At 33.3% G+C, this 11,379-nt stretch overlaps 1 pseudogene; it reads right to left on the bottom strand.

Moving 5' to 3' along the window:
* Positions 1–6,719: 6,719 nt before the first annotated feature.
* LOC136227181 (photosystem II CP47 reaction center protein-like) lies at positions 6,720–7,203 on the bottom strand (annotated as a pseudogene).
* Between the last annotated feature and the right edge of the window lie 4,176 nt (positions 7,204–11,379).

The following is an 11,379-nucleotide window of genomic DNA, read 5'->3' as shown; positions in this document are numbered from 1 at the left end:
ATGTGAAGTTATGGCTAGTTTTTAATCATATATATTCTTTTAATAAGTGTAGGTAATATCCTCTTTAACCGTACCACTCTGTATCTTCCGTGTTTGGTTGTTTTGGGAAAGTGCTCCTTTACTTTGTATTTAGAAGGGAGTGTATACATTGAAGAATTCTTTTTCAACTTAAGACCTTTGATCGAAATCCTTTTAGCATGCATAAGATTGACTTTTAGTGTGGTCAATTAAGGAAATTCCGAATGATTTACTTAACAGAATATGATTATAAGCATCTTTATTTATCTTTGCCGAAGACATTAGTGATTACATCTTTATTATTTCAAAGCATATAACTTAAAATAAAGAAAGATCAACGTGTGAGCACCTTTAATGGTAGTATTTTCTTAGTGCTACTGCATTCCAGGTCCTCGGCACTAGCTTTCCATCCATTTTCTTTAGCTTGTATGTATGTGTATTGACACATTCATCTATTTGAAATGGTGAATGATGGTAGTTCCGTTTGAGTCAAATAAAGTTTGAATCATATACATATATCATATTGTTCAACAGGGACTTAATTTCTTAAAAAATAAATGATCAAAGGTTTAATGTCTCCATTTAAGTAGAGGTTCATAACCCATTTAATGACCCACTTAACCCATAAAATAAATGGGTTGGGTTGACCTATTTATATGTTGGGTCATGAATGGGTCAACACATCTAACCCATATTATAAATGGGTTGGATTGTGAGTTAGTTGGATTTGCCCATTAACCCATTTAATAATTTGTGAAACATTAACAAAAAAAAACATGAAAATTGAGAAAACGTGAAAACATGAAAGATGGAAAAACGTAAAAATATGAAAAATAAAAACGTGAATTTATCTAAAACTTTAAGGTGATAAAATCAATGGTTAAGTTAAAAAAAACTCTATGGTTTCACATTTTCACAGATCGTATCTGTGGTTTTTTTTGTCCCAAAAATACTGTTGTGGTGTCATTAGCAAATTCGTGACAAATCTATTAACACCGTAATGCAGGAGTATTTCCCCCCCTCCAAAATTTGTTTTTTTTGTTCCATAATCTGGAATTCCGAAATTATAAAACTCCAGTATTTTCTAGAATTTCGGTATTTTTTGAAATTTCAGAATATACTAGAATTCCAATATTTGCTTAAATTTCAGAATCTAGAATTTCAGAATTTTGGAACTGTATACAAAATTTTAAGAGAATTCTAGAAATCCAGAATTCAGGAATTCCAGAATTCTAGAATTGCAGAACCTAGAATCTCAGTATTATCTAAAATTTTAGAATTTAGGAATTCCAGAATGCCAGTATTTTCTGAAATTTTAGAATTCCGGAATTCTAAAATTCCAGTATTTTTTGAAATTTTAGAATTGTGGAATTCCAGAATTTTGGTATTTTCTGGAATTTCAGTATTTTTAGGAATTCCAAAATTTCCTAGAATTCCAGAAATACTAAAATGAATTACAGTATTTTTTGAAATTTCAGATTCTAGAATTTCAAAATTCTGGAATTCCAAAATCTGAATTTCCAATATTTTCTGAAATTCTAGAATTCTAATATTTTCTTAAATTCCAAAATCTAGAATTGTAGAATTCCGATATTTTATGGAATTCCAAAAATAATGGAATTCCAATATTTTCTAGAATTCCAAAATTTTCTAGAATTTTAGAATCTAGAACTATAAATTTCTAGAATTCCAAAATTTTAAAATTCCACTATAATTATAAAGTTTTTTCCGTTTTTATACTTTTATGTATTTTTTTATTTTTTCTAATTTTTAATTAGATTTTATTAATTGGGTTAAATAGGTCAACCCATGTAACCCATTTAATAAATGTGTTGGATCATGTTGACCCATATATAAATAGGTTGTCTCAACCCATCTACTAAATGGGTTAGATTGGATTGACCCATTTATTAAATGGGCTGGGTCAACTCATTTACCCGTTTTGACACCTCTAATATTAGGGTCAAATACATGAATATCAAAATTAAGTACAAAAATACAATTAAGTTATATTATCAAACTTAATTCTTAATATGTCATTATTTTCTATATACAGTAAAACCTTTATATAGGAACCATTTTGATCACATGGACCTTAATAACCATGCACTATGGTCATTCACCATTAGATCTAGGTTTATTAGAATCCTAAGGTGGTGATTCAAAGCATCATGCGGCTTAGATTTAATAAGCCTAGATCTAACGGTGAATGACCAAATTCACTTGGTCATTAAGGTCCATGTGAATATTCATGTATATAGGAATACTCTATATAGGTATAACCTTTATTTTGTTATAAAAAAAACCTGGTCTCAACTTGATAATAATCTCCATTATCAAACTCTATTTAGTAATAACCTCCCAATTGTTATACAAATAGTCCGATCCCAACACTATGCCATTTTCCCTTCCACATGACACAAGATACATGACAAACATTTGTTTTCGTGTCGTCTGAATATGTTTCGTGACAGTATTTTAATTCTATATCATCGGAAGGCGAAATAAAAAATTCGCATCTCAGATGACGTTACGGTTATAATATGCTGTCATCGCAAAAGAACACGATTTTGATGAAAAAGTCACTTAAGCATCAGACGACACTTCGAATAAATGACTGTCATTGTTGTACGAAAATAAAAAAGCGGCAACCAGAACTTAGAAAAGCGGGGGAGCAAAAAGAGCAAAAAATTTAACGCGCGCTCAAAACTCAAAACCTAAAATCGATTCCCCCTCTTCTCATTTCTAATTTCATATCCTCTTTTTCTATCTCCACATCTTTCTTCCTCAAACTAAAGATCTCCAAATAGTTTCTCTCTCTTTCCTCCTCTCAACAAAGCGTTGATGGAAACACCTTAGAGCAGCCATGGTCTCCCTTTTCCTACTTTGCTTTATATGTGGTCTTTGTTCCTCCATTTTTTTCAGCTCTTAGAGGATCGATTTTAAAGTTGGAGGTAAGGTTCCCCATATTTTGAATCGATGGTTTACCTGTCTTGTTGTGGCCTTAATTTATGTATATTTCCTATAGGGTTTATATATAATCTACAATATCTACATGTTTAATCTTTTTGTTGTCTTTTTCTCTCTCACCAGGCTGATCTGCAGATCCAAGATTGCATTAGTCTCCTTACTTGTGGATCTAACAAGTTCTGTCCATTTGTTCATGGCCTTCTTGAATTCAAGTTCTGGTAAGTTCGATCTGAATTTTTGGGCTATAATAAATTTATGTCATCTATTATGCGTTTTTGTGCATAAATTGGTGATTGATCTTGTGAAGGAGTTTTTGGATTATTGTTGAACTAGGTAGTTTGGGTCTTGTGATTTGTCAATTCCTTCAAATTGTTTCACATAGATGATTTTAGATAATTGCTTCAGGTAACTTTTCGAACTCTGAAATGCACACCAAGTGTTTGTTTTTATGACTAACTGAACTTTTCTACAACAGACAGGCCAACAAAACATGTGTATGTATGCGTGTATGCTTGTGTATAATTGGTTATTGTGACCTTCATCTTCATCTCTTATAAACGATCCCTTTTGATGTTCCGTTATGATATATTCCCATATTTCTAGGATTTGCTAATTTGACCTTGCTAGCATGTGCTTTTGGTGAATCCTTCTAATTTGCATAACTAATGGCATGTGTTGCCATGGCTCAAAGATGTTTGCTTTATGTGGTTACTATCAAATGCTGATGAAGATCAATAAATTCAGATTTTGGCTATGTAATTAAGCAAATATACATGTTTTGATGAAAGCATGTTATGTTATTTAGAGAAGCATGCAGTCGAAAGGAGACACAACTAGCAAAGACTACGTATCAATATGTTTCCTCTATAACTTTAATAATTCACTTCACCCATTTCTAATCTATACAAAGACAAAATGATTATCCTCTCTTTAATTAGGATAGTTTGGAATTATATATATTTTGCTGTAAGTTCAAATTCAAAAGAAGTTTGTTTTTTGGTTTGTAAGAAGATATTTGTCTTATATATAGAAAAAAGTGGAGATGATAATCATATGGGTAACATGTATAAATACTAGTACATGTATAAATATCCTTCTTTGCTTTTTTGTCCCTTAATCACACCAATCTAATTATTTCCCAATTTTACAATTAAAGTTGTGAAATTAGAGTTTGTTTTCACTATATATGTAATCAGATTTTGAAGTAGATACCAGACCGATCAGATCAATAACAAGTAGTTCTGCTGTGAGCTATTTGGTGTATTGGAAAGGAAAGCTTTTTGCGGATTATGTTGATAGGATTGTCAAGGTATACTATTATGAAGAGTAATTAAGACCTGGCCAGGTATTTAATGCACTAATTATGTGGCTTTGTTGTTTGTTAGTCCAGATAATTTTATTTTTCAATCCCTGTTTGATCTCGAACCATATTTTTCAATCTCTGTTTGATCACTCATTGAACTTGATGCATCAAGATGCATAACATATATTGAAGTTTCATAGTACAGGCTGCAGATATGTTCATCATAATATTTGTGCTTGCTGATTGCTTCAGTTTCATCCTGAAATGTGATTTCAGTTTGTGTCAATGTTCTTTCACATTTGGCTATGTTAATAGAGGGTTTGATTATATGAAATGTTTCTTTACAAGAAATGAAAAATGGTGTAAGAGAAGCAACCCTTTTGCTTCTTTATATTTATATGCATAATGATCAGAATAATTTTTTTGGTTAGGATTGTGATCTTCACATATGTACAAGTTTATTGTTATATATAAATGTTATTTGCACATTATTTGCAATCTACTTTGGTTATATATACAGGTTCATGGAAGAGGTAAAAACCAAAAAAAAAAAAACAATGACAAAATTCTTATAAGAAAATGTCATCTTACTTTCTATCTAACGATACAAAACTGATAACAAACTGCCATACTAATTACGTTCCAACGACAGAATTTAGTACAAATTATATCATGTGAATTACGTTATGATGACAGTCGAGAAAACAAAAATTGTCATAACATTAACATAACACCTCCATTTTAACTTAATATTCTGACAGATTATTTAAAAAATGGTGTCATGAGAACATATATTCGGTGACAATTGTTATTAGATAAACCGTCATATAATTAGTGGTCAGATGACAGGTCACTATTTGGTCGCTGTCATGTGAGGCTATTACGGATGACAGAACGTGACCGTCATTTGATGCCTTAACAGACGACAGCGAGCCTTGTGACAGATTTATATCATGCGGGACGACGGTTTTTAACCGTCATCTAAAGAGGGTTTTGGCGTAGTGCAAGTGTATTCATATATAGAGGTTTTACTGTGTTATGATTTTACATCATAATTTAAAAATTCTAAACTCCAATTCATAAATCATAAACCCTATAAAATATATTCTAGATTTCTAATTTATAAATTCTAATCCTTAAAATATATTAAAAATACTGATTTTACTAGTTTTACATAATTCAAAATCATTACTTGACATAATTATAGATAATTTTTTAAAAGTGAATTTATAAGGATGCAAAATTCTAATTGATTTCGGAGCAAAAAAAGTAAAAAGTTTGGACATTCACAGTTGGTAATTCGACACTTGACTGAGGAATATAAATGTGCCAATTTATCCTTTGTAATGTATTTTGCATTCGCCCTTTAAATTTTGGAGAAGTTCAACGACATTAATCTCGAGAATATTCCTAGAGGAAAAAATTGGGAAGCAGACGAGCTAGCACAGATTGCTTCGGGCATGAAAATTTTCAAGAAGACGATGTACAAAATGATCCTTATGAAACAGCAAGGCCACCCATCAATCTCAGAAAGAAAATTCAATTGGAGTCATTTAACATCGATGTTAATGTAGCCCAAGATTGGTGGAAGCCATTCAGGGACTACATCGATAATCCTTCCATGAAAGTTTTAGTATTCAATCTCGAAATTATATACTTTTGGCAGGTGATTTGTATATCGAAAGAACTACGATGAAATGTTGCTAAAATGTCCTGAATTCCCAAAAGCGATGGAGGTGGTGAAACAAGTTTAAAACAACTCAACATCATTATTGACTCTTTTGTGAACATTCATTACATTGACTAATAACCATAGTCGGAGTCGGCCTATGCGAACACTTAGGACATCTAATTTAAGGGACCTTCAATCCGAAATATATTTTAATCAGGCCCTCCGAGATAAAGAGCCCTCCAATTCCCATCTCAATCTATTCTTTCTCTATAATGGGATCAGATTTTAGTGCAGCGAATTGTTTGTATTAGTTTGATTATAAAGGGATATGTGCCTGACTTTTTGATCAAAAGTCCCCACAAATTAAGTGGCAATTAATTATATAAAGCTAAATCATAGCGCATTAGTCACCTGTCCACCATTGGAAACACCACTTTCGGTCCGACTTGCATGTGTTAAGCATGCCACTAGCCTTCATCCTATGCCAGGATCGACTCTCCATGCGATTTTTAGTTGCATTACGTATAGCTTCCTTGTTCGTAGACAAAGCTGATTTGGAATTTTCTTTCATTTCAAGGCATAACTTGTATCCATGTGCTTCATATCCGTTTATAGTTCGCTCTAAGAAATATAGTCATCCCTACCCCCTCACGTTAATCTCATGAGTCTCTTATATATTCTCATTCAATCACGGCGGTGGGTGAAGAAGTCAAAATAGAGGCGAAAACTAAGAGATCAAATACTGTATCAAACTATTTATCTTTTTGTAGTTGGATCTCCAAGTTCTTGGAATGCTCCAAATTCCACTTGAGCATTTAAATTTGGATCAATCCTAGCAAAAACATCTCGGAACAAAGTTCGAGTACCATGCCAAATGTGTCGGAAGAAAAAGAGCAGAGCGAACGAAGGATGTCCAAAAGTAAACCAACCCCTATGCTACGAAAAACACCATTGGATTTCAAAGTAGCACGATCTAATTCAAAATTTTCACCTAGTTGAGCGCCTAATTCAAAATTTTCACCATCATAGAACTCAACAGTTACACATACTTGTTCGACATTATACTTCGATTTTGCCTTTCGAAAAGGATCATAGACTAATAATTCCATCTCTGCCTACCAAAACAATTGGAAATGTTTCAAAAAAAGTAAGGACGACATACAAAAAGTTCACGTCCTTCTTTATCTCTAAAGATAAGGTGTCCTAACCATCCAACAACTATGCCATCCTCGTTATTCATCGAACCATCTAATCATCCATTCCAGTTAAGCAATTTTTCTCCGTGTATGGATTAAGTTCTTGTTAATTAAGATGGATAAGAAATATTTGGCTCCGGTGTATGTCCCGATAACCTGGCAAATTGAGGATAAATACCAGATTTTGGTAGAGTGATATAGTTATGTTAAGTTTGTTCACTTTTTTTTTTACAAAATCAAAGTTGAAGGATTAAAGTGTAATGTTAAGTTAGAGGGTCATAATTAGAATTGCAAATGTGACTGAGATTATTCGTTCCAATAGAAATGAAGAATTTCAATTTATTTTCCCCATATGGTAGAAATGAAAAAAAAAACAGAAACGGGGATGAGGACCTCTCTCATCCTACTGGATCTCCATCTTCATCCATATAATTGTCTCCACGTAAGAGCGCAATAAAAAATATAACCAGTTCAATCCACCTTGGTATATTTTTATTTTAATAGTTTTATATGTGAGTTGAGTTGAATTCAATCCATATAAGAGATGAATTAATTAGATTGAGTTGGGTCGCTTAATTCAAATATTTGCATAATTTTCTCTGCTTTCCTTTACAATTTATAAACAAGTTTATTATTAAATATTACATTTAGAGAAAAGTAAAAAAAAGGTTGTATTTTGTAGTACATGTAAATAGGGGAGGGATCAAGTGAGAACCCTCCCTTAGATGAGAACACTCCCTTATGGTGAGAACACTCAAAACTACGTCGTTTTGAGTGTAAAAATCAATTAAAAACACTAAATGCTGTGAATGGGATTTGAACCCTAGCCACTTAATTATACTACACTCTACTTACCACTAAGACAATTGCTTCTCTCGTGCATCATATCACGCGCGCTGCTTAATATACTATTGTGCTACTAGCTTCTATTGTTTAATATTTGACGCATGCACTTATTAATATTGATTAAATATACATAATAATGAATTATTAATAGAAAAAAATACAAGAACATGCTCTAATTTCTTATTTATTTAATTCCTTTATATTTTTGTAATTTATGTTATATAAGAAAATATACGTTATGTTTTTTTAGAACATGTGTTATTTTTTTTCGAACATGAGTTATAAATTATATTATAGAATAAATGAAAAAAGGATCCAGATATCTACTGATTTTTTTAGAACATTATACTTAATTTTTGGAACACAAACTATAAACTTTAGAACATACATTATGTTTTTTAGAACATGCGTTACGTTTTTTCGAACATGAGTTATAAATTATATTATAGAACAAACACGAACTATGAAGTTTAGAACGTACGACATATTTTTTAGAACATACGTTATGTTTTTTTAGAACATGTGTTATGTTTTTTCGAACATAAGTTATAAATTATATTATAGAACAAATGAAAAAACGATCCAGATATCTACTGATTTTTTTAAAACATTATACTTAATTTTTGGAACATAAACTATAAACTTTAGAACATGTGTTATGTTTTTTAGAACATGCGTTACGTTTTTTCGAACATGAATTATAAATTATATTATAGAACAAATGCAAAAATGATCGAGATATTTACTGATTTTTTTAAACATTATACTTAATTTGGAAAACGTAAATTATAAAGTTTAGAATTATGTAACATTATTTAGAACATCGTCCTTAACATTTAAAAACATAAATTACAAAACAAATAGAGGAATTAAATAAATAAAAAATTGGAGCATGTTTTTGGATTTTTTGTTCTATTAATAATTCATTATTATGCACATTTCTTTTTTTTTCTATTAATAATTTATTATTATGCAAATTTAATCGATATTAATAAGTGCATGTGTCAAATATTAAACAATAGAAGCTACATGGATAATGGTATATTAATCAACGCGCTCCACAATGGACAAGGAAAACAATTGTCTCAGTGGCAAGTAGAATGGAGTATATGTGAAGTGGCTAGAGTTTGAACCCCACCAACAACATTTCATTTTTATTAATTTTTATACTCAAAACGACGTAGTTTTGAGTGGTTCTCACCTAAAAAGAGTTCTCACAAGAGCCCTCTGCTATGTAAATATATTCATTTAGTTTAAAGTTGCAAATAGATTCTTTATTTATTTTAAGAATTGCAAAAAGATCGAAAAGAAGTAGAAAAAATGAGAAAAAGGATAAAACGAGAAAACAAAGAAACGAAAAAAACGAGAATAAGGCAAAGGAGAAAATAAGGAAAACAAGACAAAATTGAAAACCAAGAAAAACTGAAAAAGATAAGAAAACAAGAGAAGAGAGGAAACCCGAGAAAAATAGGAATATCAAAGAAAATAAAAAAAATGAGAAAATGGGGAAAATAAGAAAAGCATAAAACCAAGGTTATCAAACCCGGATCGGTCTGGCCGGTCCAACCCGGTTCGACCAGAACCGATCACAATTTCGGGCCGGAGGTGGACGATTGTTAAATCCTTGAAAACCGCTCAAACCGGCCGGTTCAACCATACATCGATTGACCCAGTGCCGATTAAACGGTTTCGTCCGGTTTGCTTTTAGACATGTTTACTTAAAAAATATATAGATTTTGACAAAGGTAGGTTTCGAACCTTTGACCTTTGGTCTATAGACTCTAATACCCACCACTATACTACCATTTCACTTGTGTCTATTATTAACTATTTAAGAATAAATAATAATGTTATAACTTAAATAATTAAAATATGATTTAGTATTATTTTTTTCTATTTAGATAAATATCATTAAAAAATTATTATATTTTCTCAATATTAATACAGTTTAATTAGCATTTAGATTTTAAATATTATTAAAAATATTTTTTTGAGCGATGTCGAAGGGAAAAGAACGTGAGAAGGAGCGAGAGCGGGTTAGGGACAGATCGCAGGAGAGGGCGGCGGCTAGCCGTTTCTGGGCTGCAGAGGCGGATCGACATGAAGGCAAGGGGCCAGGCGTGTTTATACGACCGGAGGGGGTGGAAGGTGGAGGTGGTAGGGGTGAGGCGGGATCGGTTTGGAAGGGATTCGGCGGATCACAGGCGGCTGAGGAGCGCCTGGATCTGGGCAGGGGTGCGAGCAGGGCAGGGCGTGATGGAGGAAGGCTGGTGGTTGAGGGCTTTGATCTGGGAGGGCGGTCGAGGCGTGATGGAGGCAGGCCAGTTGTTGATGGATCTGCTCAGGGAGGGGGCGCGCTACATATGGTAAGCGATGGTGGTAGTGTGGGGGCAGGTAGGACTGCCCATGCGGTTGGCGATTCTGCCACTGGCTGCGCGACGACAATCCACGCAGAAGGTGCGGCGCTTACCCTAGGGGATGCGCCTGCTGTCTAGGGGGCTAGGAAATTTGCGGATTCGGCCTTGGCCGATATGGGTAGTCAGGCGGAGGGTGTTGAGATGCACGTCGAGTCCAGTTCCACTTCGAAAGTGGTTTCTAAGGCATTCGAGAATGCAGAAAATAAAAAAGCTAACGAGCAAGGCATGGGGAAAATCTCTTGGAGAGATACTATGATGGGAGTGGTCGAGGAGGAACCCGTGTTAGATGAAGAGATCATTGAGGATGATTTTGAGGAGGACTATTCTGACTCTGATAAGGAGGATGGCGAACAGGATGATCCGCTATGTCATGTGATTCGGCTATCCTCAGCGGATAAACGTGCCCTCAGGTCTAAATGGAAGCTTGCTTTAATAGTGACTGTGCTTGGTAAAAGAATTAGTTTCAATTATTTCGCTCAGAGGATCCAGGCACAGTGGGAAAAGGGAAAGTCACCATTACTGACTTAGAGAATGACTATTATGTTATCAAATTTACTAGGGCAGAGGACTTTAATACTGTCATTAATGGTGGCCCTTATATCATTTCTAATCATGTTCTGGCATTAAGGCCATGGGTCCCTAATTTTAATCCTCATGACTGTTCAGTTAATAGGACTCTTACTTGGGTAAGATTCCCAGGTTTACCTATTGAATACTATAGTGAAAGCTTTCTTAATAAAGTTGGTGGTCTTGTTGGGAAAGTTCACCATGTGGATAAAACCACCATTGGGGCAGTGAGAGCCAAGTTTGCCAGGGTCTGTATTGATATTGATCTAGCTAAGCCTCTTTTGTCTAAATTATGTGTTCAGAATACGGTTTACTATATTGAATATGAAGGCATTCATAATATTTGCTATGAGTGTGGTATGTTTGGCCATACTTATGAAGGGTGTCCAA

The sequence above is a fragment of the Euphorbia lathyris genome, chromosome 4 (genome assembly GCF_963576675.1).
Source record: "Euphorbia lathyris chromosome 4, ddEupLath1.1, whole genome shotgun sequence".
Lineage (NCBI taxonomy): Eukaryota > Viridiplantae > Streptophyta > Magnoliopsida > Malpighiales > Euphorbiaceae > Euphorbia > Euphorbia lathyris.
This window is presented reverse-complemented; position numbering and strand designations above follow the sequence as displayed.